The 23,559-nt window shown below is 31.7% G+C and overlaps 1 protein-coding gene and 1 long non-coding RNA gene across 8 annotated transcripts in view; both read right to left on the minus strand.

The window, feature by feature from the left end:
* Positions 1-23,559, minus strand: part of LOC129907400 (ras-GEF domain-containing family member 1B) — a 281,991-nt gene that overhangs the window by 194,026 nt on the left and 64,406 nt on the right. The gene's annotated exons all lie outside the window — the stretch shown is intronic.
* Positions 14,460-16,947, minus strand: LOC129907401 (uncharacterized). Of its 7 annotated transcripts, none has more exons than XR_008771016.1 (4): positions 16,659-16,947; positions 15,630-15,712; positions 14,948-15,539; positions 14,460-14,889 (listed from the first exon to the last, which is right to left on the minus strand). It is a non-coding gene; the product is annotated as an uncharacterized LOC129907401 (long non-coding RNA). The 7 variants fall into 7 exon arrangements; XR_008771017.1 differs by having other exon boundaries at positions 15,630-15,652; positions 16,659-16,946; XR_008771015.1 differs by lacking the exon at positions 16,659-16,947 and adding an exon at positions 15,946-16,055.

Genomic DNA, 23,559 nt, shown 5'->3' on the forward strand with positions numbered 1-23,559 from the left:
TTTCAATGTTAAGTTCCGCCGTTTTGCCCAATTTTTTACAAACCGGGGCCTTAACAAGTCTGTCAGTTGTATACGTGCTTGAAACACGTATAATGCATTACCTTACCTTACCAACGTTGAAAAAGAACGTTTGTCAAAATACTTTTTTCCCTCAAAATTTAGTACTTTTTATACAAAAAATGCAGCCTCGAAGCATAATACCAACTATATGACTGATATTGACCATCATGATATTCACCATTATATACTTAATAAATAACCGTCAACTTCCTTATTTTATGTTTAACCGTTACAGATTAATCTCATCAGTTAGAAAAATGTTCATTTTGTCAAAATACTTTTTCCGACCATTGTATATCGAGGAAAACAAATAAAAATAAATAAATTTTTTTACATTTTACTCTAAAAAATTAAAAGAAATAACTGAAAATTTTGACTTATTTTTGAAATTTGTCAATTTTTGCAAAAAAAAAAAAACGGCAACGCCATTTTTTTGCCACATATCTTAGAAACACTAAGACTATAACGTACATCATATTTAACCAAAATCGTTAGAGCAGTTGAAAAAACTGCAATACCTCAAAAACGTTATATGGGACACATGCGTTAAAAGGGTTTAAAAAAAAAACCGTTCTAGGAAGTTACGTAGAAATTATCTGTACCAAGTTGTAAGCGAATTCGTACATCCCTTTAGGCCCTAGCTCGATTTACAGATGGACGCACAGACCGACACGGATGACATGCATGAATAATATATATTCTCCCTCATCGTAATGTTTCTTTTCATAAAAATCTCCCTTTTTTCTGCCTTATAGTAAATATTCAAAACGCAAGTAAAAATGCAAAACAATAATTTGGAAAACCGAAACTTAGCGGAACAAGCAATTCAAGAGCCAAAAAACAAAAACTTGCAAACAAATATTGCAAAACGACTATAAACTGAAAAATACAATAATTGAAATAATCCTCGCTAATTTGAAAAATTTCAAAAAAGTTCTAAGCTTCGGTATCCTTAAATATTCTGTATTTTAAAACATTATAAGCCCCAAATTATAATTTCTAAAGTGTTGTTAATTAAGGTCCAGGACCATTGGTCCTGTTACATAATCTTCTTCTGTATTGTAAATAAATTGTTTTGATAAAAAAGTTCGATAGCGTCATATAAATCGATTTACACTGGTTGCATGGACGAAAAAGTGTGACTCATCCTCCACGTTCCACCTTAGTATTTTAGCATTGTGGCACATATTGCCATTTCATTTCACGTTTTAGCCGGCTATAAAGCATTTTTACAGACAATGTTTTGTTGTTGTTTCCATTTTAGCATTTGTACTTGAAAACACATATAGATACATCGTCGTCGTAAAGCAAAATTGTTCTAAGTCACAAAAAGCAAATTTTACAGGGGACGATTTTTAAGTTTCAAATTGGTTTAAAGCGACAGTTTTCTGATCGTTTGCCATTCAAGTTATGCTCTTTTCTCTTGAATAAAATATACAAGTCTCATTAGTAGGTGTATACTATTTTTAAATATTTTTTAAAACTAAAAACCCAAAATTGGACATAGAAAAATTCCTATACAAGTACGTTTTTTCCTTAAATAAAAAGTGGACTTAGAACAAAATATGATGGGACTTAGAACAATCAAGAATACTCAGGCTCAAAAGGCTACACCGAAAAAAAAACAATATCAATTTAACATTTTTTAAATATCAGCAAAAAATGCTCTATAAAATGTGTTTTATGATAATTAAAATATCAAAACAATATTTTTATTATCAGGATGATATTTAAATGTCACATTTTTGAAATGATATGATAATCATTTATCAAAATTGATATTTTAAATGTTGGACGACTTTTGTCACTGAAAATTGTTAGGCTAGGCGCACACATGCGATTTCAGTCGGGCGATTATTCAGTCGCAAAAATGGATCACAAGGATTTCAATGCCTGTGAACACACATGCTTCCCGCTATTAAAAATTTGAAAATTGTGTCGACAGTCATTGAAATTCTTGTCATCTAATTTGCGACTGAATAATCGCGCGACTAAAATCGCATGTGTGCGCCTAGCCTTAATTTGATAGCTGTTATTATCAAATTTGTTTTTTTCGGTGTACTTTCCTGTTTTTATTGTTCTATGTCCCATTAAATTATATTATGTGCGGAATGAAGTTTTTTTTAACAAAAACGGTTTTCAAATTTGGAAAGAGCACCCTCAAATTAGTAAAATTACATCATTAAAAAGTGGATTTAGAACAATTTTGCTTTACGCCGACGACATATAAAATTATTGTTTTGCACCTTTTCTAATTTCTAATGTTTTACAACTTTAGGTTCAACTCAGATTCAGTGATGCTAGTGCCGAAGAATGGATACCAAAGCATTTCTCGACATGGACAAGTAGTGTTAAATGAAAGCTAAATATGTCAAAAGAATTATAGTTGCTCATCCACACTTAAAACTATTTTAAAACAAAAATGTTATACCTAGATAATGTTAATGATAGAAAAAACTTTGTTAAATCCACATCATCATAATATAGTATATAATATCCTTTTCACAAAAGGTTTAAAAACAGAAAACTTTCATTGGCACATAGTCAAATAGAACACGTCTCTATTAAGTGACACACAAAATTTTCAACTTTTTTTTTTGAAGTGCATACATTTTCAGTCAATTAATCCATTTTATTCACCTTTTAACTACACAATATTATACAGGAAAAAAGGACTTAAAACAACTTTGAATGGATGCTCTCTCCTTTCTCTGTGTCTTTGTGCCTGTGCTGCATTATTGAGCGTTCAAAATTTTATTCAAACTTTTCTGAAGAACAATAAATTGACTAGCTACAGAGAAAATTCTTTTATGTTACGAAATCACTTAAGTGCACTTTATTGAAGTTGAAATTTCATCAGCAAAAGGAAACAACTTACTATCGCTCGAATGAGTTTTTTCCTTCTTATATAGATATATTCAACAGAGAGAAAGAGTTGCAGCAGTCTTGATGCAAGTCCTTGGAAAAATATTGCACTCAGTCTTGATTGAAAATTGTATTACATATATTTTTTTTTTTTTATCGATAATTCTGTTATTTTTGATGTTGAATAAGGCAAATGCTACAGAAAAATATGAAACAAATTTCAATTTTTTATTTCTCGAAAAAATTCTTTTCTCAAGATTCCACACAAAATTAGAAAGAAAAAACTAACAACAACAACTTTGAAGATAAACCTATGAGATATGATGCTTTTTAATGAAATTGTTTTCTTGAATCTCCAGAGAATGCAAAATTAAAGTTTAAAATAGAGCTTCAAAAGTTAGATAGAAAAGAAAAACGAACCAACACAAAATGCTGTCGAAACTTTGTTTATATCCATTGCACTTGGAAATAAATTTACTTTGAAGTGTTCAACAGAAGAAGAAGATATGGAAGATATAGAAGAAGAAGAAAAAGGTTTGTGTTGTAATATGGGTTGGTTGCTTCAGTGTATATTCAGAGAGAAGAAGCTAAAGCTTCTTGAAGAATTTTACAAGTCTAATAACAGCATTAAAATACTTGGAAACGTTTTGAAAAGTTTTCCCCAACCACCCAAAACAAGAAAAACAGAGTATATAAGAAGAACAAGTGCACCCTTGATAGTCTTAAAGGCATTTGTGCCTTCATAGGATATATCTGCTTTCTAGAGAGGTTGATATTGTAAAGAATAGAAAGAAATGTGTGCTGATATAAGGTGGAGAAATATACATACCACACATTCTAGCTGCTGCTATTGTTGTCATATTGTCAAAATGTTAAGTAGACTTGGTAGGCTGATTTTATAGTCTCTAACTAGGAAGATACCTAGATATAAAGATGAAATTTACTAAACGCATTACTGCTAATGTCTTTTGGGAAATAGGGACATGATGATCGTTCGTTCTTCGAGGTTGAACATATAAACAAAACTTTCGAGTACCTATGTTAAATCTTAGGAGTAGGTACTTAGGAAACTTTATCCCAAAACCATAGAGTAATTTTGGTAAAATTATTTTAAAGATGCAATAAAGTTAAGGTTTCTTATTCGACAATAAAACGAAAAGGAAGCAAAATATTTTGACAGGAATTTTATAACATCAAACTATGTAGTTTTTAATATGTTTTGCAAGGTAAAAACTTACTTAACATTTAACAGAAAAAATGCATAATTTACTGTCGGTTGTATGTTTAGGAGATGCAGCACTCTAGTTAATTCAATCACAACAAAAACATTACTGCACTGAACCAAATCCTTACGTAAATACAACGAAAAAATTCGTTGAGCTAATGAAAATTTAATTAATTTTCAGCCGATGAAAAATTTAATTGGCTCAACGAAATGGCTTTCATACGTTAATGAAGAACTTCATCAATTAACGAAAACTTTCGTATTTTAATGAAATTTTTCATAAAAATTTTTGATCGAAAATTAATGAAGTTTTACATCAGTTTACGAAATTTTTTCATCGATTAACGTAAAATTTAATTAAAACTTTCGTAAGCTAACGAATTTTTTCGTAAATTTTATGAATATTTTAATTAAATTACGAAAAAATATTCGTTAGCTAACGAAACTTTTCGTTGTACCTATTAATTATTTTTTTAGTAGATTATAGTATATATTTATTGGACTTGTTAAATTATTAATTTAATACAGTCCAAACCAAAAATTGGCGTTTCGACCCGGTGGAGCTCACTTGGACTTATCGTGAGACACCTTGTCAAAACGCAAATATTTTTTATATTCAGCTCAACTTACATAGATTTTTAAACAAAAACCTAATGTGAACTATATCCAACAAGATTAAATTTTTAATCATTAAAACAGAAATGCACACAAGTCTACGTTTTTTTTTTTTTTTTTGTAAGACAACGATTTTTTTTTCGTTAACTGATGTATTTTTTCATAAGCCAATGTAATATTTCATTAGCATATGAAGAATTTTCATAAGCTTATGAAGATTTTCGTTAGTTAATGTTGAATTTCATAAGTTAATGAATTTTTTCGTTACTTAATTAAAACTTTGATAAAGTAAGGAAAATATTGGTATTTTTGTTCTTTAAAATGAGTATGAAATTTTTCGTTAATTGATGAATCTTTTCATTGAATTGGATTTTTTATCACTAAAAAGGGAGAAAAGGTGTATGAAACGTTTTCATTAATTGATGAAGGTTTTCATATTACGAAAAATTACATATTTTCGTTGAGCCAACGAAAGTTTCGTTGGGCCAACGAAAATGTAGTGTATGAAACGATTTTCGTAATTTTACGAAATTTATTATTTTCAGTGTGTTAAAAAAAGAGCCAAGTTCTCCTATGTTGAAATTATGCTGGCACAAAAAGTACTGAAATGTAAAAGTGTACCAAGTTCTAAAGCTTGGCTTTAAATTTGTATATATAAAATGCTTATTGTTGGCTTGGCAATTTTTCAATTAGCTTTAAAAATCGGTAATATTAAGAAAAATTGTCAAGAGAACAATCAACATTTTATTTATACAAACTTAAAGATAAGCTTTAGAACTTGGTACACTTTTACATTTCAGTACTTTTTGTGCCAGCATAATTTCAACATAGGAGAACTTGGCTCTTTTTTTAACAGTAATATTTTTGTTGTGATTTCACTACTTTTTGCAAGGTATTGCTGTAGAACTTAAAATCTCTATAATTGATGAACAGTCAGAGAAAATGGGCGGTTACCACGCCCCTTGTCTAAAATTCTAAAATTCTCAGATTTTAAATTTTTTCTTCTGTTTAAACTACCAGGTCTACCATTCTAAAAAATTTTAAGGTTCTACGACAGTTAGAAATGCTCTATAATATTTGATGAAAATTCAGCAGAAATGGGCAGTTGCCACACCCCCTATCCAAAATTCTCAAATTTTAAATTTTGTATTTGGTATAACTTGCTAGCTTTACCATTCTACCAAGTTTCAAGATTCTACGATAATCAGAAGTGCTCTAAGAAATTTGATAAAATTTAGTGAAAATGGGCGGTTACCACACCCCCTGAATTAAAAATCTCAAATTTTCGATTTTTGTATACACCACAATTCCTATCACCATGTAAAATTTCAAGTTTCTACGATAGCGGGAAGTTCTCCATAATTTTGATGATCTGTCAGTGAGTCAGTTACGGTTTTCGCGATTTTTGAAGTCCTATATCTCAGAAACCACTCATCGTAAGAAGCTGAAATTTTGTGAGGAATTTGGGTTCGGCCAGCTCAACAAATGTAGCGAATTTGAATATTCTGAAATCTTTGGTGTGGAAGTTAGAGGGGGGTCGAAAATGGCCTGAGTTGTTTCCTGTAAATAAGGGTGTAGTGCCAAAGTTGCTAGAGAACTTGGCTGGGCACTACCGTGCCCCTTGATAAATTAAATGTTTATCATTAAAAATGTATAGAAAAAAGTCACCTTCTTCATTGTTTATGTTTTTAATGTGAAACTAACGTTATTTTTGGAATAAAATGATAATGTGAATGTGTCCAAGTTTTCGGAATAAGAAAAATCGAAATGTAATGAAATAATGCACGTTTAATGTATACATACATTATCTGGATGATGCTGAGGTTTTTGATGAAATTTCATGTTTCTTTGGTACAAATTGTAAAATAAGAAGACAGTCAGAAGATTTAATACAGAAGAATGCAAAGTTAAGAGACAACTTAACAAAAAAGTAGTTTTAAAAATATTTATATTAACTACTCAATACATCAGGTGTTGAAGGAATTAAATACCTTTACACAAATCAGGAACAAATTAAATGCACGACTGGGTCGCACGAACTTGCTCTTAGAGTTCAAGTTGCTTAAATTTTTAATTCTTAAGAAAAAATAAAAAAAATTTCTGAAATCAAAATGCCCTCCAAAGCAAGTACCTATGCAGTTTTATTTTATATATTAGAAAAAAAAAAAAAAATTTCAAAATCGTTAGAGCCGTTTTTTAAAAAACTATTTTTTTATAAATGATTTCTTGGAAAAAAAGTTTTAAAATAAAATTGGTATGCAATTTTGTAGAAATCACTAATCAACAACTAAAACCAAAATTTAAAAAAAATCCAATGTTCGGTTTTCGAAAAATTGATTTTTTTCAATATTTTATTTTTGATTTATATTAAAATTAAATAAATGCTTTCTTTCGGAGAAAATCGGACTTAAAAAAAAAAAACGGTTCTATGCCAGGTACCGTTAATACACTGAGGGAAAAGCGGCCATAAAACAATATAAAATCAATGAAAACCACATTGATTTAACTTCTATTCGGAATGATTTTGGGTTGAAGATGAACATTTTAAAATCAACGTTTAAAAAATATTAATTTTTGATGGTTTCGTATCTTAAAGTCACATAAATCAAAGTAGTTCATTTTTAAACAAAGACGTTGATAGATCTTGTCTTAAAACTTATTAAATTTTTAAAAAATCTTCCTTGGAGCCGTTTTAAAGAAATTTCAACTTTACTAAAATCTTTATATGACAAGTACCATTACACTGGTTTACAAGGGTTTTGTTGCCGAAACAAAAATATACTTTTCTGAAGGTTTTCGGTGTGCTGAACTCGAATCCGAAGTCAGAAACAACTAATCAGCTCCCGTTTTTGAGATATTGCCGTTAGAAAATGCAAAAAAAAACGTTTTTTTGAGTTCTTCGGACCTTATTCTTTTGTATAAAGAAAATTGTTTGAGCATATTTAGTAACGGTTTCTATAAGAACTGTTTTCCATCTTTCGATACCTGTTTAAATCTTTTCAATATCTTTTGTATTGCCCGAGATATCTTAAAGTGAAGGAAGTCGGTTTGACTTCATATATCATAAAGAAGATACCTAATGACGTTATAAAATTTATAAAAATATCAAACAACTGAGGATATCTCGGGCAGTAAGAAAGATATCGGAAAGATTTAAACAGATTCAAAAAGGTGGAAAATAGTTCTTATAAAAAACATTACCAAATATGCTCAAACAATTTTCCTTATATAAAAGAATAAGGTCCGAAGTACTGCATTTTCTAACGGTAATATTTCAAAAACAGGAGCTGATTAATTTTTTCTGACTTTGGATTCGAGTTCAGCACACCGAAAACCTTCAGAATACATAACTTGATATGTATGTAATACCTATATCTCAAGTAAAAATGAAGTAATTTTTTTACACCTCTTACAATGGAAATACCCTTAAACAAAGACTGAATCCTTGTATTATACTTTCATTCTTTTTTTTTTTATTGAGTTATTTTTTGAAATAAAAAACCATAGTTAAAAATTGGGTTTAACTTGTGTTTTAGTTCATTATTTCGAATATAAAAATATGGTCACCGAAGTTATAGGGGTCAAGGATCACAAAAGCTTATGCCTAATGCCTATCTTAAAAATCAGTAGCTTTTAGATATAAAATTGTTCTGCAACTTTGTAAATTTTACATGCAAATGATTTCTTGTATCATTTACAAAAAAACATCATTTCAGATTTTCAATATCTACATCCTCAAAAAAAAAAAACTTTTCTTTAAATTTTAAACATTCTTTCAAATGACCTAACTGTAGTTTCAATGAATTTATGTAATTTTATTTTTAAAAATCAATATACAGGATCTTATAGAAAGTACGTTTTGCCAAGTCTTGCATTTCAATTTAGGATAACCTACATCTCATTGGGTTCAAAAATATTTCGAACTAAAAATAAGTTGAAAATTATTTATTTATTTCAAGGATTCAAATATATTAAACACATGTGTCTTACATTTTTGTATAATAGTCCAGTAATTTTAGGTTTTATCTGCGGAAAAATTCCTACTGGGCTCGATTTTGGTATAGACCTTCGTTACGGCGTTGTTATGAAGATGTGAAAAATCGACATTGATATCGTGTCCGCGTTAAGAGTTATAGGGGTCAAAAGGTCACAAAAACTGGTTTTTCACGATTTTCAGCAAAACGGTAAGTCTTATCAAAAAATTTTCAATGCAAGAATTGTAAACCAGATTATTATATATAAAAAGTGTCATGACACTTTTTTTCCTAAGACCCACCGTTTCTTAGGTATAACGATTCAAAAAGTTGAAGTTTAGTTGTAATCGTCATAATCCTATTCCTGAAAAAAAAACTCCTAACTGAAAAGTTCCTGAAATTTCATTATTTTTTTAGCTTGAATTTCGTTCCTCAACTGTTAAGAATATGGGGAAACCGAAAAAAAAAAATGGAAATTTTCGCCATTTTTCCGATTGGGGCCCTTCTCCCGAAACCATTTCCCTGGGAATTTTTGTTTAGAATATGTCTAAAAATATACAGGGTGTGCAATAGAGAATGGACAACCCTAAAACGGCTTATAGCTACACTTATGATTGTTCTAAAAACAGATAGAAAAAAGTTCTATCGCAACCAGTTCATAAAATATGGACTTTTTTTCGTTCAGTGTATTTTAAATTTTATCATCTTATGTTTTCGTTCACTACAACCACGAATGAATGAATTTTATTTATTTCTTTTTTTTATAATTTTCTACAATAATTGGATGAGTACATAAACACTTTAAAAATTTCATAGCTATTGCACATTTTCGTAAAAAAAATTTTGAAATCTGTTTTTTGATGCAAAATGTAAAAAAAGTATTTTATGAAAAATTTTAAACACCTGTGGTATTAAATAAATCTATAGAAACCTAGGTGGCCAACTTTCTTAAAAATATTCTGGTATAAGGAGAATATTTTTAAGAAAGTTGGCCACCTAGGTTTCTATAGATTTATTTTATACCACAGGTGTTTAAAATTTTTCATAAAATACTTTTTTTACATTTTGCATCAAAAAACAGATTTCAAAATTTTTTTTACGAAAATGTGCAATAGCTATGAAATTTTTAAAGTGTTTATGTACTCATCCAATTATTGTAGAAAATTATAAAAAAAAAGAAATAAATAAAATTCATTCATTCGTGGTTGTAGTGAACGAAAACATAAGATGATAAAATTTAAAATACACTGAACGAAAAAAAGTCCATATTTTATGAACTGGTTGCGATAGAACTTTTTTCTATCTGTTTTTAGAACAATCATAAGTGTAGCTATAAGCCGTTTTAGGGTTGTCCATTCTCTATTGCACACCCTGTATATTTTTAGACATATTCTAAACAAAAATTCCCAGGGAAATGGTTTCGGGAGAAGGGCCCCAATCGGAAAAATGGCGAAAATTTCCATTTTTTTTTTTCGGTTTCCCCATATTCTTAACAGTTGAGGAACGAAATTCAAGCTAAAAAAATAATGAAATTTCAGGAACTTTTCAGTTAGGAGTTTTTTTTTCAGGAATAGGATTATGACGATTACAACTAAACTTCAACTTTTTGAATCGTTATACCTAAGAAACGGTGGGTCTTAGGAAAAAAAGTGTCATGACACTTTTTATATATAATAATCTGGTTTACAATTCTTGCATTGAAAATTTTTTGATAAGACTTACCGTTTTGCTGAAAATCGTGAAAAACCAGTTTTTGTGACCTTTTGACCCCTATAACTCTTAACGCGGACACGATATCAATGTCGATTTTTCACATCTTCATAACAACGCCGTAACGAAGGTCTATACCAAAATCGAGCCCAGTAGGAATTTTTCCGCAGATTGGGTTAAAAAATGTCTAAAATTACTGGGCTATAACTTCTAAGAATTAATGTGATTTCTTTGCATTCAATATTTCAATCTTTTGTCAAAATCCTGAAATCGACATAATATTTCTATTTCAAAACATTTGCCTTAATTACTTTTTGCCTTAACTATATGAACTTTTTAAATTTTTCATAACATTTGATTAATTTTTAAAACAAAAAAGACATTACGAATTCCTTAAAAACACATACCACCTACATAATTGATTTCTGCAACTCATATATCAAAAAAATAAAGTTACAAAAATATTCAACACTTCAAACCCAGTCATATTCCTATGATTAATGTTAGTAAATTTTTCTATAAAGAACAATCAAATTGAAAATCTTTCATAAAAGTTAACTCTGAATATAAAGTTATTTCCATTCACAAAAAAAAAAAGGAAAAGTTTGAAAAATCGATTATGATAATTTCAAGGACATTAAAATGGCAACCCAAGTTTTAGATGGGGTAGGTACATAACCTACCTGCGTCACTGTTAAAAGATTATTTTTATTGGTCATAAATCTTTTTTAAGGACCATAATCCTGCAAAGTGCAAAAATAAAGTAAAAAAAAAAAAATAATAATAGTATTATTTTATTCAAATCCGCGAACCTCAACGTAAACCATCTGTACCTGACTTATCCCTTTTTAAATCCCACTCTGAAAAAAAAAGAACTCAAAGAGAAAGTTGAGTTATTTCTTTTTTTCCATCATTTGGTAGTTTTAAGGTTCATTAAAAACATTTCATATGCAGATCAGAGAACTAGAGAATGAAACAAATGACAGCTTAAATTGCTTTTAGAACTATTTTTTTTTTTTTTGTATCCTGAATCCTGATTTATGTAAAGTTCTTGATGTTTGAATATATTTTCAAAAATGAAATCAATTTTCATATAGTAGATACATTTTGCTGCTGCTGTAGGGTAATTTCCCATGCGATTCATTGAAATCTAATGATAAATGAAAACTATGCTTATTGAATTGAAAGGATGTGAAAGAGTGCGAGTATTTTTTTGTTTGTCTCGTGAAGGGTATATGTGTATCATCAATTGCAATTTGTCAAAGCGTCACCGTTGAAGTCGTTAGTATTTTTAAAAAATATCATTGAGTACGTCTGGAGAATAGAAATTGTATATACGAAGAAAATATAAAATGGTTTTTCTTTTCAATTTAAAGCATTATTTTTGATAGATTTTTTGATAGGAACTACATTTTCCATGCAGTACTAATTATTCCATGCAGTAATAATTATTGTAAGTTAATGTGAAATATATAAAAACAAACACTAGAAAGCAGGTACCTACTTCAGAAGTAACGAAATTAAAAGCAAATTGGATCCTCTAATTATTTCAATAACAAAAAGAATATTTTAAAAATCCAACAATTTTTTGAAGTGAAAACTTCTTTAGTATCGTAGTGATTTGAAACAAGATGAAACGAAAACGCGACACGACTTCAACTTGTTCTAACTTTTTTGTTTTAATAGATAGATTAATGAAATTTGTACTGTAGATAGGTAATTAAATATAAATTATAATTGTACAAAACTTCAATTAATTTCATATTCAAAATTCGGAGATAACGGTAAAAAGATGTTCTTTTCCAACACACGTTATATCTTTTGATCTAGTGCACATACAAATTTGGTTTAACTTTAATACGCATGTTAATAACATAACCTTTTATTTGATATATCACACATAACGTTACGTGCTCTACAAGTTACACAATCTTAAATTGAAAAAAAATTTAAAAATACCTGTGGAGATCTGTTGGCGATGACCAGCTACCAGTGTAGGAAGTACTGTAATCTCAGTCTGGAAATTCGACATGGTTGACTTTAAAAAATTCTAACTTCTCTTGTAGACATCTTTGAAATAAGATTTATACATCATTATACAAGGTGAAACAATAAGCTTTCATATGATATAACATTTTTTATAGGTTGTCAAACAAAAAAATTGATTTAATAGCATGAGAACATAAAAATAAATGTTTTTTTTTGCTTTTTGGATGAAATTTCATCGAGTTTAAAAAATTCTAGCTCTTTTTGTAGATGTCTCATACACCTGATCGATATATATATTTTGAGCTAAGACAATAAGCTTTCAGATGATATAAAATTTATCTAGAATGTCATATAAAAAACATGGATTTGTAGGTGATATAATAAAAATAGTTAGATTTTTTCTATTTTTTTTTGCAAGAAAAATGATTTTTTAAGGTTTCACTTCTACCACGTGTGAATTGCACACATGATTTTTTTTTTTTTTAATTAAGTAGTTTTTGTTTGCATTATATTGGAATCAGTAGCGTACGTTGAGTCACCGGGGCCCCGGGGTAAGACTAAATTTTATATTTGGGGGGCCCTTAGTTACAAAAAAAATTACGTATACGCCATACGTTTTTTTTTGTATGGCTTATTTTTTAGGTTTATTTTAATGTTTTAATATGTTCGTAATGCACTTTGCTACACTTACTTAAAATATCTCTCATAAAAGTAGTTAACACTTGGGGCCCTTAAAATTAAATATTTAGAGACCCCTAAAATAAAATTTTTTTAGCTTAGAATTGATAGTTCTTGGGGCCTCTGTTCTGAAGTAATAAATACATATTTTATTTTCCATCATCAGACATAATTTTTTTTATTTTGGGGCCCCTGAAAAATTATTTTTAGAGCCTCAAAATTAAGTGCTTAGAGGCCCTTAAATATAATATAATTTTTTTGGAGCCAAGAATTAATAGGTATTGGGGCCTCTGTTCTGAAGTAATATTCGGAATGCCACCAATAACGTAATGTTTTTTATTCTGGGCCCTGATGTATTTATGTTGGGGCCCCTGAATTTATATTTAATTTTCCATTTGATTGTTTGAACTACTTTTAAAGATCCTCAAAAAATATTTTTTTGCTTTTTTGGGGCCCCTAATGTATTATTAGTGGTGGCAAAGATTTTTCAAGTAATATTTTTTGGGGCCCAAAGATAAAATTATAATTTTTCTTTTAAAAGAGCAGTTTATTTTTTTTGGGGCCCCTGGGGTAACTTTTTTTAAAATCAATATACATATATTGTGTGGCTGCCAATGCATTATACATTACACCGAATGACATAATTTGTCTCCCTGGTTACTTCGTAACTCAATTTATGCTAACAGTTTCTTTCTCTGCATTGTCTCCAGTGGGGGCCCCGGAGCACCGCCCCGCTTGCTCCAAGGGAATGTACTCCCCTGATTAGAATCATCAAATGGAAAAAATAAATTAATTCAATTTAATTGATTTGTGATTATTAATACCTTAATTAATCACCTTGTGAAGTAGTTGTCTATAAATTTATGTAGGAAACGGCCAACGAAAATTATCAAAACAATTTGTTTTATTCGAAGTCTTCTTTGAAATAATTCCTTATCGGGAAATAAATATTAAAATTCACGCGCTTATTCAAATAATAATAACTACAAGAGAACATATTATTTTATTATTATAGAAAACATTAATATTACGTTCAAAAAAAGAAATAAAACACTGAATAAAAATCATTAACATAACCAGATGCACTTTACAGCGACATTGTGTGTGCAGCATAAAAACTCAGTGGGTGAATTACTCAGAATAAACCATCCCTGGTTTCGAAATAGCAAATGCAAAAACTTTCGCATTTCCGTTTTCATTCCTTTCTCAACCATTCCATTCGAAAAGAAAAGTTAGTTGGCGTCATCGATTCCTTATTCTCGATCTTTCCAAATCGAACCACCATAGTACTAGGTAGTCTCCTCAAAGTTACAAGAAAAAAAATTTTAAGATAAAATAAAAACTTGTCGAGGAATCGATAATCGAAAATATATTGTCCAGGGAGTACGCTGCGCAAGCGATCCCGCTTATACAGTTGTTAAGTAAGTACATACTTCAACAAAAAAAAAAATCCCATCAGAAATATAAAAATCACATTTTTTTTATCAGCGGCGACCAGCATCCAGTTTTGCATGTGGTCAAACATCCTTTTTTTTTGACCGACGACGCTGATACATTCCAGAATTTCTATAAGACAATAGTTAATTCTCTAATAATCTTCCCATCACCTCGGAGAAACTTTTTCATTGATCAAAAATCTTAATCATTGAAATTCTTGCTTGGAGAAAGGTTCTTTCTTGTTGAAAATAAGATCCTTTGAGGAATCACATCGAAATCTTGATCAAGGAACGAACATTGGTAGGTTCGCATCAAAAAAATTAAATCCGCTCGAGACTGGTAAGAAACAGAATTCATTAGTTGATTATAGGTCACACAAATGACACCCACTTACTTTTCTTTAACTAGTCTTCCAGGGTTATATACTATATAGCTCTAATCTAATAATCTCCCCTTGATTCACGATTCGTGAAAGAAAAAACAAGTAGTCAAGACTTAACTTCAAGCCATCAACGCAACAGGGAGAGAGTTAAGACACTTCGACGTTTTTTGGTCCATCCTGTTGATCGAGGTGGTCTTGAATCCACGAGCCATATAGGTTTCCCTTGACTCCAAAACAAAAAAGCAAACTAAGGTTTCTTGAGGCAAGTGCATACATTTTTTTTAAAGGTAAGGAAGCACGTGATATATATTCCTCGAAGGGGTGTATCTAATGAAAAACTTTTGAAATTTTTTGAACGTCTGTAGGATTATAGGATTCATCTCATAAGACAACAAAACTTCATTGTTTGACTAAATCCAAAAACGACTCCGGTTCCTCTTAGAGCCATTGAATAGCTCCAACTGCGAGACAGAACAAGGGTCATCGGAAGAATCGTTGCTGGAAATAAACCATCAAAACAAAAAGTGAACAAAACGAATTTAAACAAATTAAATAGGAAGTGTCGGTAAGGTAGTTGAGATAGTCCTTAAGAAAAGTGCGGTGCCTATAAAAAAAAAAAAAAAAACTATTAAAGAAATAACCTACAGATAAAAGAAAGTGCAAGAGAAAAAAATTAGATTTGATTAGGAATTACCTAAAGGAATTAATTGATTTAACCTACAAAAACAAAAAAAAAATAAACAAAAATAAGAGATTAGATAAAGATAAAATTAAAATCTGAAAAAAAAAAAAAAAAAATGAATTAGTTAAATTAAAACAGAAGAAAAAAGAAAAGATAAGAAAGGATTAATCATAAGGAAAAGAAAAAGATAAATTAAATTTTGACAAGAAAAAGTGAAAGTTAGTAAATATCGATTAAAATTAAGCTGAAAAGAAAATTTTTAAATTAATAAGAATCTAAAAGTAAGAAAATATTCATTTGATTAGCAAAACATAAAAAGAAGAATTACCGATTTTAAATTAAAAGATTTTTTTTTAAACTATTGCTTCTACGACAAGTTGGAATTTGATAAATTAAATAAAAAGTAATAATTTTGTTTTGATAGAAAAAAAAAAATCAATTCGATTAAAGTTTTTTTTTTTGATTGAGTGGAATTCGACAAAAGAATTATATATTTTTTTTAAAGTGTTTTTTCGATAAGCCGATGTTTATAGTGAAGTTGAAATAGGTTCACTTTCAAGTTTCGATGAAGCAATAGTTTCAAAGAATAGAAATAAGGTTTTTAGATTTGTTTTTGAACAAAGATTTTTGTATATTTTAAAATAATGATAAAAATAGTATTATTGTGACATCCCATCCATCAAGGTCCATAAAAATAATATTTTTCTCTGAATAATGAAAGTGATTAACAACATCCACTTCATCAACATACCATCATCGTTTCCCTAACAAAATTAATTCATCATTTACAACAAACACCTATTTTAAAACACAAAAATTTCAACAAATTAATAAACAAACAGATAAACCAACATCATGCTGTGCACAACATCGATTTTTTTTTTGGTAAGTCTATTTAAATTTTATATCATTGCATAAATATTTTTATACAACATAAATTAAAAATACATAACATACATGAAATTACATACATAATTTAAATTAAAAATGCGAAACTAAAGATAAAGCAAAATTAAAAACGATAAAGAGCGAGGAGCTTACTTCAAGAATTTTTGAAGAACTCCGGATGGGTTGGGGTTATAAAGTTGCATCTTTTGATAAATTTTTTTTTGAATAACATTTTGATTTTTGTTGCTGGGAGGATACAATTCGATGAGTCCTTGGGTTGTTGAGAATAATTTAACAAACAAATTTAGTTTTGAATGAATTTTTTTTATGATCGATGAATGGAGATGAAATTTAATTAAATTTTTTTTTGAATTATTGATTGTTTATAATAATTTTGATAATTTTAAGCGACATTTCTTTTTGATTTAAATAAAAGAGTTTGATTAAGATGTATAGTTAAAAATAATTGATTTTTTTTTGAATGTACGAATCGGTTATGAAGAGCTGATATTATTAAATTTACTTTTTGGAGAATTCATGTTTCGAAAAGTCGAAGATAATTTACTTCACGGTGATGAATAATCACATTATGAATTTCTAAGGAGTTAATATTGGGGAGTGAAGTAGGAAAGTATGTGAAGAGGGTGTATGAGTTTTTAGGGGAAAGTTATTAACTTTCTCCTCTTCCGATGAGGGCTGTTGCAGTAAAATTTTTTTTTTGGGAGCTTTAGCAATGGCTTAGGAATATTTTCAAATTTTTTTATTTTTGAGATATTTAAAGGGCGGGTAAAGACGGCTCCGAGGACACGACTATCTATGTCCTCCCCCTCAGTGTGTATGTCCAAGAAGCAAGTAAAGGTCATTAATTTCGGGTCCTACCATTTAAAGATGGAAAAATATATCCAGTCGATTTTCACCGGAGACTTAGGTCTGCAAAAAGGTAACACCGTCCTATCGCGAGTAACAAGATCCCCCCCATCGGCGAGCTATGCATTGGCAAATATCAGGCCTTCAGTTACCGACGCGTGTGGACACCCCTTTCGACTCCCGCCTGGACGGGCCAATGGGTCTGTAAACATTGGTCCTAAAGGTGGGATAAGTCGTTAGGGGAAATCGATGAAACTTTGAAAAATAGATAAATTGCAGAGAATCAACAAATTATATCTTTGATATTTTAGATCTTTTATGATCTATTACTGAAAGGGAATTCGGTCTGGTTGGTTAGTTTAGAAGATGCGTTTAAAAGATTCTCTCGTTCTTTAAGAAGGGAATAACAGTTTGCGAAAAGTAGTAATTCTTCATTTCAATGAAATGATGTTATAGGTGCGAGTGAACATTTCCAAAGCATACAAAGTATTCAAAGTTTTCAAAGTTTAAAATAATTAATATTAAAAATAGGTACGTTACAGATGGCGCCCAACGTGGGGCCCGAAATTATTGACCGATTTTTTTTGTTATGATCAAGTAGAGAAAGTTAATAAATTTTTTTTTCATAATTCAAATTTTTTTTCAAGTTTTGTTTGAAGTTAAGAATTTTGTTTCCTGGTGTAAATATCACCTAGGCATAACAGGTAGCCAGTGTTGACCGAGGTGTTAGAGTTTTTATTTTCAGATGCCTTTCTGTTGCAACATGGCGTGCTGTTATGTCTTACACCTCAATCTTGTATTCTTCAGTGTCCGTGCTTAGAGTGTTATAGTTCTTTGAGTAGCTGATAGCAGTGAAGAAGAGCAAGTTTATAGGAACGCATTCTTGATGGAAAATTGTTTTTGTATTCTCAGTGAATATCAAGATTCTTGTCCAGCAGATTAAGGATAATTAGTAACCTGATCTGTGACTGTTGCAAGAACTTGAAAGTTATTGAGTAGGAATAATATTTCCACAATTTAATGCAACATATTAACATTTCATTACGATCTGACATTTTTATTTCAATCTCGTCTTTAACACATAGACAATATCTTTTCGTTATCCGGTAAGCTAAGAACATAATTAGATTCTGGCTTTAACTAGTTGTTTCGTTTAGATAGAGTAAATGATTTTTAGAAAGATGATTTGATTTGGAGACATACATACCTAAGGTTAAAATAATTTAGTTGAAAATTTTTTTTAATCTAAAATTTTTTGTGAGGAAGAACATTAAGGAATCTGTATTAGATTCGACGCTCTCTTCACATCCCGATTTCACTCCCCAGATGCATTCATGAAAATAAGTTTACAAAAGTTTATTAATAATTTTCGATATTTGTTGAGACAAAACTAAAGTTTAGGTATAGATAAAGAAAAAAGGCAGATTTTAAAGTTTTTTTTTTGAAGTTAAGTTTTTTTTTTAGTTAAAGAGTTTTTTTTTTTTAATTTTTTTTGAGATTCTTTTTGAGTAAGTAAGGATATTTTTGGAGTTGAATAGACCCTGAAAGAGAAGAAGTATTAAAAGTAAATATTTTTTTTATTACTCAAAAAAATAAACTACGCGTTTAATTATAACCTTTCGAGTTAAGTACGTCGAAATAGATATTTAGTTAGAATACTAAGTTAAAGTCCTTTAATTTTTTTTTATTTTCACAATGGGTGGTAGAGGTCGTCGCAAAAACTCTCGTGAAAAAGGAGCGAGGGAGCGATCAGTCTCGAATAATGGTGAAAGAGAAATTGAAGTAGTTGAGGAAGATTTACCGACAGGTTCAGGTACTAATGCTACGGGTGTTCAAAACGAGTCCCATAACCAGGACACAACTGATAACAGGACAGCTTCTAGTCCTAAGAACGGTAATACCTCCAAGGATGCCGAACATTTTGAGGCATACATACAAGATGTAGTTACAGCTACGATAGGTCTGAATCGTACCGAGGACCAGCGTTTTATACGAGATGAGTTGAGCAGGACCACTAGAGATTTGATGGCCCATGTAGGGGCAATAGTAAGGGAAACTCTTGCTAATATTACTCCGGCTCCCCCGCTTAACACTCAAAATCCTAGGAATTTGTGTGATGCGACTACACCAGTAGGACAACCTATTGGAAGTCATTCTGAACAACAAAATGCAAATAACCCTATTTTGAATCCAGCCTATCCAACAAATGGGCAAAGTGTTCATCCAGTGGATATGGCTCGCGGCTCAAACGTCGACAATTTTTTCGCTCAATTGAGCAATCTTAATTTGAATGTTTCGCCTCTAGATTCAAATCAAACCAATCCACCACCAGCTTCAGCACCATCTCCTTCTATGTCAGTACTGCGTTTCCCACACTACCATAAATGGGGCGTCAAGTTTGATCACAAAAACATGTCTATAGACGATTTCTTATTCCGTCTAGAAAAAGTTAAGGACAGTTACAATGTAACATGGGTCGAAGTTGTGCAAAATTTTCACCATTTTATTAGTGGCCGTGTGGAAACATGGTACTGGATGTTCTTAAAGAACAATCCCCGTGCAAATTGGGCAACGTTACGTTTAGCTCTTATTGAGCAATACAGAGGTTTAGAGACAGATAGTGAATTAACACGAAAAATGATAGATCGAAAGCAATTGCCGAACGAGTGTTTCGACGATTTTTATGATGACCTTATAAAGTTAAATTCAAGGTTACGAGTACCGAAACCGGTCAAAGAATTAATAGAGCTTATCAAGCAAAATGTAAGAAGAAGGATGGGCGAATTATTAGTAACTTTCAGTACCCACAGTTTACCAGAAATGGTATATGTTTGCCGTACAATTGAAAAATTTTTAAACGGAAATGAATTGCCTAAAACAAAATACCCATTTAATAATAACTCGTCCCAACCTCCCCGTCGTCAAGTTAGTGAACTTGAAAATTTGTTGGAAGATCCTGAACGTGCAATTCCCGCGATGGTTGAGGCCTACCAAAGGGAAGCCAATATACCAAAATGTTGGAATTGCCAAGTTGAGGGACATACTTTCAGAGAATGCGATAGTCCTAAACGGAACTTATTTTGTTACAAATGTGGTCGCGAAAACGTCATAACCCCTAGATGTGAAAGATGTTCGGGAAACCGGTCAGCGGGCAATCCTTCAACCGGGGAGAATCGCCCGAGGGTATCGAACCCGGAAAACTAAGCGATCCAAAACCAAGTCCATCTAAAATTACCCTACTAAAACCATCTCCTGAGGAGATAAAGTGTAGACAAGATCTACAAAATAAACCTAAAATTGTAAATAAAGATAAACCTAACATTTCAAATAAGTCAATTCACCAACGCATAAAAGAGTATTATGAAGCAAGAAAAAGGATTTTAACATTTCCAACGACAGCAGAAAAGAATTTAAAATTAAGAGAAAGAATGAAGAAAAAGAAAATTTTACATAAATCAATAGCATCTACGACTTTGAATTGTTCAGAGGACGATCCTCGTCCTTATGTAACAGTCGAAGTTTTCGGTAGAAAAATTCGAGGATTACTGGATTCAGGAGCAAGCGTAAGTTGTTTGGGAACTGGAGCTCTTGAATTTCTACAAGAAAACAAAATCCAATATAAACGTTTTACATCTTCGATTTCGACCGCAGACGGTCAGAAACAATCCATTGTCGGAATGGTTACGGCTCAAATAAAGTATAAAGACAAATTCAAAGATTTAAATTTGTTCATCGTACCATCCCTGACCCAACAGTTGTATTTAGGCGTAGATTTCTGGAGGATCTTCCAGTTAGCTCCGCATATAATTTCTGAGATATCTCCAATTAATGAAACAACCAATAAAGTAAATAGTGCGATTGAGTGTGATCTAAACGATCAACAACGTGAGACACTTTTTAAAATTATTGATCAATTTCCGTCTTTTGCAAAAAAAGGCTTAGGAAAAACTCATCTGATCGAACACATAATTGATACGGGAGAGGCGCAGCCCATAAAGCAGCGTCACTATCCCATTTCTCCAGCGATACAAGCCCTAGTGTATGAGGAATTGGATCGCATGCTTGCTTTGGGGGTCATCGAAGAAAGTTCCAGCGCATGGTCCTCTCCAGTCGTACTTGTACGAAAACCTGGAAAGAATCGCCTGTGCTTGGACTTTCGGAAGGTGAACAAAGTAACAAAGAAGAATGCGAGCCCGATTGCTCATATAGAGGGACTGTTAGCACGCCTTTCAGAAACGCACTTTATCTCAAGTGTAGATCTGAAAGATGCGTACTGGCAGATACCGCTGGAGAAAAGCTCACGGGAGAAGACGGCCTTCACTGTCCCTGGTAGGGCACTTTATCAATTTAAAGTGATGCCATTTGGTTTATCGAATGCTGCCCAAAGCCTAACGTATCTAATGAACTTAGTAGTACCTACAGAACTACGAGAACAAGTTTTCGTCTACTTAGACGATTTACTTATTATATCCAAAAATTTCGAGGAACATATGCGGATTCTTGATATTATAGGGAAGAGGTTGCTTGAAGCAGGTTTGACGATAAACGTCGAGAAGTCGAAGTTCTGCTTCAAGGAACTCCAGTACCTCGGTTATGTGGTAGGGGAAGGTTGCTTAAAGCCTGATCCAGCGAAAGTCGCCGCAATTCTTGAGTTCCCAGTTCCAAAAACACAAAAACAAGTAAGAAGATTTCTCGGTATGGCTGGATGGTACCGCAGATTCGTAGGTAATTTTTCCACCCTGGCTAGTCCATTGACGGACACCTTAAAGAAAAACAAAAAGTTTAGTTTTGATAAAGATGCTAGAGAAGCGTTTGAAGCGATTAAATCAGCCTTAACGTCGGAATTAGTTCTCATTAATCCTGACTTTAGCAAAGAATTTATTATTTGTTGTGATGCGTCAGCATCTGGTATTGGATGCGTGCTATGTCAAAGAGACGAAAATGGAGCGGAGCGCCCCATTTATTATTTTTCTCAAAAGTTGAATTCGGCCCAGCGTAACTATTCAGTTACAGAACGCGAATGTTTAGCGGCTGTAAAGGGTATTCAAAAATTTCGACCTTACGTCGAAGGATATAGGTTCACCGTAATAACAGACCACTCAAGCCTGAAGTGGCTAATGAGTCTGCGAGACCCAACGGGAAGATTAGCGCGCTGGAGTCTCAAACTTCAAGGGTTCGATTTTGGCATCGAACATCGGAAGGGTACTTTGAATGTAGTACCAGATGCTCTATCCCGTGTTTATGAGGTAGAGGAGCTACATTCAACGGTATGTCCACCGAAGACGATGTCAACGAACCCCGATGTTCTTCACATCGATTTGGAGGATCTGAGTTTTAAGTCAGATGAATATCTCCAAATTATCGAACACATCGGACAAAATAAAGACCAGCTTCCTGACCTTCTAGTTTCGGACGGTTTCGTTTACAAGAAGGTCAGACATTGCACAGGAAATCCACTCCAAGACGATTTAGTCTGGAAACTGTGGATTCCAGCGTCGCTTACGGACCGCTTGGTTTCGTTGGCTCATTGCCCACCCAGAGCTTCCCACGGAGGAGTTTCAAAAACTCTTTACAAATTACGCCAGCAATTCTTTTGGCCAAATATGGCAACTCACGTAAAAGCTTTCATCGAAAACTGCGAAATCTGCAAAACGACAAAACCTTCCAATAGTATTCTCAGAGCAGAGATGGGAAAATCTTTTTCAGTTGAAAGACCATTTCAACATATTTATATTGATTTCTTGGGACCTTACCCAACTTCAAAAAAGGGAAATACTCAGATCGTAATAGCTCTTGATCAATTGACCAAATTCGTTGTGATAAAACCACTGCGAAAAGCTACCTCCCAAACGGTAATACAATTTTTAGAAGAAGACATCTTTTTTATTTTCGGAGTGCCTGAAAGCATTCTATCTGATAACGGTAGTCAATTCGTGAGTCAAGAATTCGCCAAAATGATAAAAAACTTCGGCATTACTCACTACAGGACTGCAGTATACTCCCCACAGGCTAATGCGAGTGAGCGAGTAAATCGCTCAATCCTTGCAGCCATACGAGCTTATATAGATCCAAAACAGTCGAATTGGGATCTTCACTTACCTGCAATCGGGAGTGCGTTGCGCTCGACTGTACATTCCGCTATCGGAATGTCGCCTTTTGAAGCTCTATTCGGCCATCGTATCATCGA

The sequence above is a fragment of the Episyrphus balteatus genome, chromosome 1 (genome assembly GCF_945859705.1).
Source record: "Episyrphus balteatus chromosome 1, idEpiBalt1.1, whole genome shotgun sequence".
NCBI lineage: Eukaryota > Metazoa > Arthropoda > Insecta > Diptera > Syrphidae > Episyrphus > Episyrphus balteatus.